Source organism: Vulpes lagopus, chromosome 14 (assembly GCF_018345385.1).
Source record: "Vulpes lagopus strain Blue_001 chromosome 14, ASM1834538v1, whole genome shotgun sequence".
NCBI classification, from domain to species: domain Eukaryota; kingdom Metazoa; phylum Chordata; class Mammalia; order Carnivora; family Canidae; genus Vulpes; species Vulpes lagopus.
Genome location: NC_054837.1, coordinates 23435080 through 23443853, shown reverse-complemented (window position 1 = coordinate 23443853; position 8774 = coordinate 23435080). Strand labels below are relative to the sequence as shown.

Here is an 8774-nt window from a genome sequence, read left to right as displayed (position 1 = left end):
AGAGGGGCTTGGAGGAAGAAAATATACGTCCTCATAGGGATGCTGGAAGAAGACCCTCGGATTCAATTTTTTATTCTTTATGCTGCCGGGCCTGGAGCAAGTAACTGGTTTTTTTTTTTTGTGCCTCAGTCTTTCCCCCTGTAAAATCAGGACCCTAAAACCTACCTACTTCAGAGGTTGCTAGGCAGAGAAGGGAAGGGATAGGCATGTCGGGACAACAGCACCCGCCCTAGTTATCTCCCTGAATTCTTGGGAGACCCCAGTGAGCTGCTAATCTTTTAAAGAACCCCCATCACCCAGGGAAGCCGCCTTGCTGCTGGGGCTGAGGTCAGTTTTGGGAAGGCAGGTCCCTTGAAGAGACTCTCCAAAAGCAGTGATTTTTATAATAATCTCAAAGGTAACAGACGGCAGTTGTTAAGGATATGGAGAAAAGGCAGAGGGCTCCAGGAGGCAGCGTGAGATGAAAAGCAAAGTCCCCCCCAAAACGTTCCCTTCCTCCCCGGCCCTTGCCCCGCCCCCTTCGGAGCGGCCCCGCCCCCGGCTGAGCCCCGCCCCCGGCTGAGCCCCGCCCCCGGCTGAGCCCCGCCCCCGATGTTAGCGCGGGCCACGCCCCCTCGGCGCCGGGCTCGCAGGGCTGGAGGCGCCCACCTGCGCGAAGGGCATCTGGTGGGCGGGGACGGGAAGGCTGGAAATCGGCAGGGTGGGAACCGGGGGGGCCAGTCCCCCCCACCCCGCCCCTGCTCTTCGCTCAGCCCCCGGGTGAGGGCCTGGGCCTTTGCAAAATGTGAGTATTTATTCGATGCATGCCCGGCCCCAGAGTTCTCCCTCCGTCTTTCTGCCCTTCGTAAGCCGACGTGCTTCCGCCTCGTGTCTGCCTACGTTGACGCGCCTGGAGGGGAGGGAGCCCCCAGCGGCTCCTGTTCGACCCCCAGCCCCGGCCAAGGGCGCCGCGACCGAGACCGAGAGACCGGGAGGCTGGGGCGGGCCCGGGGAGGGAGCACCCGGGACAGGCTTCTGGAAACTGGCCCCTGCCGACTTCGAGTCTGTCCTAGTCTCTAATAAAAGGAAGTTTCCGCTTGTGTGTGTGCGTGCGTGTGTTTCAAACACCCTCTAAACATTTCGTATTTAAAGAGACCGGTTCCTCGCCGGCTGGTGGGGGCATCCCGGGCGCAGCGCATCCCCGCCCCCATCCCGCCCCCATCCCGCCCCCGAGGGTCCCCGGCCGCCTCCGCTCCGGGTACCGCTGGAGCGGCCCCTCCCCCCCGCCTTCCCGCGGTCCCCCCCCAGCCCCGGGAGGAGCCTTCCCCGTGTCTTCCCCAGTCCCCGAGGGGGACCTCCTGGGGTGCAGCGGGGTGGGGGGAGGGCCCGACGGCGACGGCCAGAAAGAACAAATTAGATAATCAAAAGAATTATAGTAATTGCTTTCCCTTTGCCCGAGCCGGCTCTGCGCGGGTCGGGAAGGCTCCGGTTCCGACCCGCGCCCCTCCCCCCCCCCCCTCCCCTCCCCTCCCCTCCCCCCTCCGTGCCCTCGCTCGCGCGCTCCCTCTTCCCCGCTCGCTGGTGTGCTGGAACGTTCAGCGGAATATGATGAATGATCACCTGTCACGGCTTGTTTATTATAATGCAGGCAATCAATTACACATCCCCAGCGCTGGCCGGCCCGCAGGAAATTTATATGCTCAGCACAAACCAATGTGAAAATGGAATCTCATTTGCCAAATGTCTCTCTCCCCGTACAGCGCGATGATTACAGTCTGTGTTTGTTTCAACAGTCGCGTACCACTGACAGTGCCATCATTTACTGCCTGGCTCAGGTCACGTTACTCGAAGGCTTTATTTATTGTGTTACGGTGGCCAGCACAGGGGAAGGACAAGGGTGCCTGTCAGGGATGCCACCGTGTTAAAAAGTGGGCGTGCAGGGCCGCGGGCCCCCAGCAGCCTCGCCTGCAGCCTCCGCGGCTGCCCCCCCCCCGCAGGCCCGCTCGCCCGCAGCCCCCCTGCCTAGGCCACCCCCCCCCAGGGAGGCAGCGCTGCACGCCCCGGGGCCGCTCCACAGGTTCCCCGGGCCCAGATCCGAGGGCCCCGAGCTGCAATCCTGCTTCTGCCACTGGCTAGTTCGGTGTGGTTTGGGCTTCGGCCTCCTTATCTGGAAAATGGCAGTCTTAAAACCCTCCTCGCGGAATAGTGGGATGGCTGGGCTATCAGAGATGCGATAGATGTCAGTCCTGGGGACTTCATTCAGGTCACCCTCTGGCCAGCCTTACACCCGCGCACTCCGCACTCGGGGGCGGCAGGGAGGAGAGGTCCTGTTAGGAGATGCCTTGGAATTGGTGCCCTGTGTTCAAGTCTTGCAGTCCCTACTTTCTGACTTGGCTGTCTCAAGATCTTAGGTTTCCCTTCCAGGTGGAGTTTTGCATGTTTGATTCCTCTGCAAGGAAGGACGCAGAGTGGGATTTGGGGAAAAGAAAATGGCCATTTCCCCTCCACTGTTGCTGTCCTAAAAGTGGGCACAGCGATCCCAGGCTCCGGGGCTCTGTGACCCTGTGACCTCAGGCAGGCTCTGTCCCTTCACCTCTCTGAGCCTTGCACTCTCGCTTTGCAGAAGAGAAGAGAGAAGCTCCTAAACTGCCTGCCCGGGTCTTGCTGGCGGGATCCGGAGTGTCCATGGCTGTAGACAGGGCCACGCAAGCTGGGATGTGTCGCCTCTTTCCATTGGGAGTTCTGGTCGGTCTTCAGGGTTTTGCAGCACAAAGCGCTGACCCAAATTTGAAGCCCGCGGAGCACTGGGCAAAAAGTAGGAGATGGGTAATGAGGGGCACGCAGATTCTCATAGGTGCAAGTGATTGTTCCTGTATCATGTATTTCTTTATTATTTTATATATTCATTTAATGGTTGTCCTCAGCCCCAGTCTCTATTTGGCACATCCTAAAGAAATTCATTCATATGCATGGCTTTAATGGATGGATGGGCGAATGAATGAATGAATGAATGGCTACTTAAATGAATTTGTCATGGGGAGCAACTTCTGTTGTGATGGGGGCTGGCCCTGGTGAAGGGATGTTTACAGATATCCTCACCATTTCTGACCTCACGGAATCAATGCTATTCCACATGTGCCCAGCCTTGTCTGGGTGCCCAGGGCGATGCCTACTACTACCTGTATTCAGACGGTGCCAACTGGTGACAAAGCACGTGTACATCCTTCTGGCTACTCCTATTCTTTTTTTTTTTTTTTTAAGATTTTATTTATTTTTTCGTGAGAGACACACAGAGAGAGAGAGAAGCAGAGACACAGGCAGAGGGAGAAGTAGGCTCCACACAGGGAGCCGACGTGGGACTCGATCCCGGGTCTCCAGAATCAGGCCCTGGTCCAAAGGTGGCGCTGAACCCCTGAGCCACCCGGGCTGCCCTGGCTACTCCTACTTACTCCTCAGACCAACACCCCCTGGACAGACTCCCCATCATCATCACATTTCATGTTGCCTTGAAATCTCCGTGCCTCCCTAAACGATGGGCTCCTTACAGACATGCAGCTACACCTCATTCGTATTCGAGTCCCCAGAATGCCTAGCAAGGTGCCTGTCTAAAACAGATGCTTTGCCGTCAATCAATACAGATGATCTCTTCTACACACGGATGTATGGAATACAACTTAGAATTCCATTAAAACACGCTGAGTCAGAGGGAAAAATTGTTGCGGGTCCATATTTAAAGAGCGAAAAATTAACAGCTGCATCATGCATTTTGGTCAAGTGCCTCGGATTTGTGGAAGGGATTTCTTTCTATAAATATAATTATTAATCGCCACGATTATAATAATAATAACCAGGGGGATGGCCCCGAGCTCTGCCTCCCCAGCAGGGTGGGCAGGGTAGAGCCGGGTATTCCCTTTGCTGACTTGCTTCACTAGTTGACTAACAGACCGTATTCCCTGGCCGAGCTGCTAATATCCGACCAACACCAGCTTCCCTACACGGAAGGGAAGCAAGAGCGAGCACTATGGGATCCTGGGGGAAAAGCAGCCTGTGTTTGCTGCTGCTTTGACAGTTGAGTCTCCAAGAGGGGCTGGCAAACAATGGGAAATGAAACATTTGAGTGGTTGCAAAAAATCCCGTGGGAAATCCCCCCTGGTGGTATTTGTGTGCCGTGGCTGTGACAGGGGAGCTCGGGGCTTTCGATTTCAAGGGTTCTTGAGCAGACCACAAGGGCATTCTGAGATGGCATTCCCCAGGAACAGCTCTCCTGAGCCACAAAAGGCCAGCCTGTCTGTCCAGGGAACATTCCACGTGTGCGAAGTTGGCTGTGAACTGCAATGGACTGTCAGGAGTGCACCCGCAGCTCTAGAGCTCTGCTCCAAGATAAATTCATCTCAACTGTTCCCCTAGAATTTCCTTAGCCCCAAGAGCCTGGGGGCTTATATGGCTGGGGGTTTCCCTCAGGCTCAGCCCTGCTTCCAGAACTGCAGGAAACTTAGCCTTCTGCTGACCACTCCCATCTAATTGAAAAATCCCAAATCAGGGCCTCATGCCCTCCCCATGGCATTTTCCAATTGGTATGTGACTTTCCCCTGCTTTCTCTGTTCCTATTTGTAACGGACGTCTACTTATCTGTTGCTCTCCCCGACCCCGACCCTCCCTGAGAGAATAAAGTGGACGTGCTTTGCTTTTTTGCTTTGCTTTTTTTTTTTTTTTTTTGCTTAGAACTAAGACATATTCAGGACTGCCCGCTATCGCTCATGTCTTGTGGCTGCTGTGATATATGTGTTTATAGAGCCACTTAAAGGTGAGGTTTATAGCTTTTTAGAGACACTTACTAGATGAGAAAACTGAAACTTACGGGAGAAATAACTTGCCTGTGTGTATTGGTCATGAGGTTTCAGCTGCAAAACGACAAGTTCCTATCTTAAATGGCCTTACGCCAAATCAAAAATGTATTGGTTTTTTTTAACTGAGGAGCAAGAACTGTCTTAGCTTAGCTTCAGGCATGGCTGGATCTAGGCCTTCAATGAAATCTTCAGGAATTTGCCTCTCTTCATCTCTTTGGCTCTGCTTTTCCCTGTATTGGTTTCATTTTTAGATGGGCTCTCGCCACCATTTTGACTTTTTCCTGAAGTCAAATCCAAGCTTTCTTCTGGTTGCCTGTAAAAGTCTCAAGGTTAGGTGTGGTGGGGTCTGATAGGTTCAGCTGCCTGTTACTAAACCAATGACTATTGCAAGGGGGACAGAATAATCTGATTACCCAGGCCTCAGTCATGTGCTCATCGCCAAAGCATAGTCAAACCACATGCGTGGAGTAAGAGTTCGTGGGTCCCCAAAGAACACCAGGGTGCTCTTGCCAGAAGGAGGAATAAAGGGCAGAAAGACCTGATATCCTGTACTCCCATGTCAAACTGCCAGTAAGGGGCAGGTGGACGTGCATGCAGATCTGCCCTCTACCTTCTCCTTGCTCTGGACACCACCTCAGGGACCCCCTCATGCCCTAGCCCCCCCTGGGACTCTAGCCCCGTCCTGCCACATGAATTCATTCTAGTCAGCAGGTTTCAGAATGTGCACCTTGGGAGCTGGGGGAGGGAGGAAGACATGGGGGGAGCAAGGAGGGTGGGTGACGGGACTCAGAAGCTGTGCCTATAGGACCCTCCTTTGTGAAGCAATTCTTGTGTCTATTTGTACATTCAGCTCCCTTGTACGCTTTCATTTAAAGAAATAGCTCATCATATTTGTAAGGCTTGAGATCACTGATTTTTCTGCAACCCTTGCCCTCTCACTCATTCCTAAATGAGAAACAAGAGCTCAGAAAGAGGTAGGAACTTAACCAAAACCATGCAGCAGCACAGCGCCTGGTGAATCTCTGGATGCCCACCTCCCACCTTTTCCACCTGTAACCCTGTAGGTGACCCTATAGTTAGAGACCCATGGGCTGAGACCACCGCATGCACCCCTGCCACACAGGCCTGATTTATTAGCCAAGGACGCAGATCGTCACGCTAATGGAGCAGTTTCGCGGAATGGAGCAGAAAGAGGGAAGTTTCTGCAACTTTTTTTTTTCTAGTCTCTGGGTGTGGGCTGCCACTGGGGACTCACTTTGTAGGTAGGATCCTGCCAGAAGGGAGAACAACAGCCAGATTCCTACTACTCCCTCCTCGCTCTGGGAGCTTACATCACCCTTCCAGAAGAACCTCCAGGAGTGAGCCATGTGCTTCTGTTTAGGATGTTTACAAACAACTAACTGTTCTGCTCTGTGCTCTCCTGTCTGCAGAGCTGGTCTCCGCGCCCCAGCCGAGCCATGTGTTTCAAACACACCTTTCCGTAGCACTGGCCACTGCAAATCCTCACAGCTGACCTTCCTGAGCGCTTAGGCTGTCCTCGGAGCTGTGTGCTAAGTGCCCGACGGGTATCACTTCATTAAATCCTCCCGTCACCCTGATTGTACAGTAGGTACAATCATTGCCCTCATTTTACAGGTGAGGAGAGAGAGGTGCAGACGTATGAATTCATTCCTTTAAGATCCTCAGCCGGCTTCAGACTCAGGCAATCAGAGTCCAGCGCATGAGCTTTTGGTGATATTGCTACCCTAGACGCACGGGGAGTGCTTCGGACAAGGAAGATGTAGACTTGTCTACATGTGGGTGTGATCACGGCCACCTGCACCCAGGCAGACAGACAGGCAGACAGAAAGTTCTCTGCTTCTTGCACTGGGACCCTTCCTTCCACCACCCAGGGGGCTTCCAGCTGAGTCTGAGGAGCGCTGTGTTTTCCTTTTTACTTCTCTCCCACATTCCCTGCCCGGCGTCCCCAGCAAACACACACAGGGGATCCCAAGGAAAGAACTATTATATTACGAGTGGGCACGGCTCATAAGGTGCCAGCGGAACACGGGTGAGTCAGGTACGGGCAGGCGCGCGGTCTCATTACTTAGACTACCTCGCAGCAGCTTATTGAATTAGCGTGATTCGTAACATCTTCAGCTTGGATCTCCTCCAGGCCAGCCAGCTGGTGCATTCAGTACTACGCAGCTCGCCTTAACTCAATTAACTAAGCCAGGCTGAGCCGGGCTGAGCTGAACTCAACAAGTATTTCTTAAGCACTGAGCCGGCTGCGGGGGTGGGGGGGGGACAAAAGGAGGGCAAGACTCTGCCAGACTCAGCCCTCGAGGAGATGCCTTGCGCTCCTCATGGCATAATGCAGCGCCTCTGTTTCTAAGTACCGCCTGCACCATTTCCCCCGCATCTGCACGCCCCCTGTGCTATGATGTGCTTCACAGCCTTCTCTAAGTAAGCTAATTTCCTTCTCTAAACTTATTTTTTTTTCATTATTTTGTAAAAGATTTTATTTATTTATTCATGAGAGACACAGAGGCAGAGACACATACAGAGGGAGAAGCAGGCTCCATGCCAGGAGCCCGATGTGGGACTCGATCCTGAGACCCTGGGATCACGCCCTGAGCCAAAGGCAGGCGCTCAACCACTGAGCCACCCAGGGGCCCCAAGTTGAATTATTAAAGTGAAAATGAGGGACACCTGGGTGGCTGAATGGTTAAGCATCTGCCTTTGGCTCAGGCTGTGATCCTGGAGACCTGGGATCGAGTCCCACGTCAGGCTCCCTGCATGGAACCTGCTTCTCCCTCTGCCTGTGTCTCTCCCTCTCTGGGTCTCTCATAAATGAATAAATAAAATATTTTAAAAAATAAAGTGAAAATGACACAATATAAAAGTAACCATTTTGCAGAGAACAATCCGGTGGCGTCTAGTACTTTGCAGTGTTGTAAGACCACCACCCCTGGCTAGTCTGAACACTTCCGTCCCCCCAAAATAAAACCCCATGCCGGTGAAGAGGTTGGTGTCCATTCTCACCACTGCAGGCCCTGACGACCACTAATCTGCTTTCTATCTCTATGGGTCTGCCCATTCTGGGCATTTCACGTAAACGGAATCATACAGCGTGTGGCCTTTTGTGACTGGCTTCCTTCACTCAGCATCATATTTTCCCCGCACATCAGTACTTCGTTGCTATTTATAGATGGATAACAGTCTCTTCTATGGATAGACCACATTTCGTTTATCAATTCATCTATTGATGGGCATTTGAGCTGTTTCTACTTTTTGGCTGTTGTGAATGGTGCTGATAAATAAATATAGATTATTTATTTTATTGAGATATAAGTGACATAAGATATGAAAATCTGGAAGGCTTCACAAATTTGGGTGTTCTCCTTGGGCAGGGGCCATGCTAATCTTTGTAGCCTTCCGATTTTCATCTGTGTCCTGCCAAAGTGAGGACTCACTGAGCTTAAAAGGAAATTACTGTAAAAGGGACATCTCTATTTCTCTAATAGACCAGCCAAATAGATACGTAAGTATTAGGCGTACAAATTACACCTGCATAGCACAGACGATCATCCCGCATACTTCCAGATAGAGCCATAATAAGTGTGACTGGATACTGCATGTGGTCGGGGCCATGAGCTTGACACCTGGCTTTGCCATCTGTGTGATTCCGGGTCAATGTTCCTGTCCTCTCCCAGCCTTAGTTTCTTCTTTGGTAAAAAGGTGACACTCACAAGTGCTTCCTCCTGCAGTTGCCAGGAGAATTAAAATCATGGCTACATTGCTCAGCACCCCCACGTACACAGGAGGTGCTCAATACGTGAAAGCTGGTAGGTAGGAACACGGTTCTAAACACGGTGGCAGTAACAGTACCGGTAGCTAACAAAGCAAGTGTTTGCTCCGAGCCAGGAGCCGGGCCTGCGTTACCACACATAGTGTCTACGATGTTCT

General features: G+C 52.5%; 1 non-coding gene across 1 annotated transcript; it reads right to left on the bottom strand.

The window, feature by feature from the left end:
• Window positions 1-8173: 8173 nt before the first annotated feature.
• On the bottom strand, window positions 8174-8277 carry LOC121475881. The gene has a single exon (XR_005983832.1). It is a non-coding gene; the product is annotated as a U6 spliceosomal RNA (small nuclear RNA).
• Between the last annotated feature and the right edge of the window lie 497 nt (window positions 8278-8774).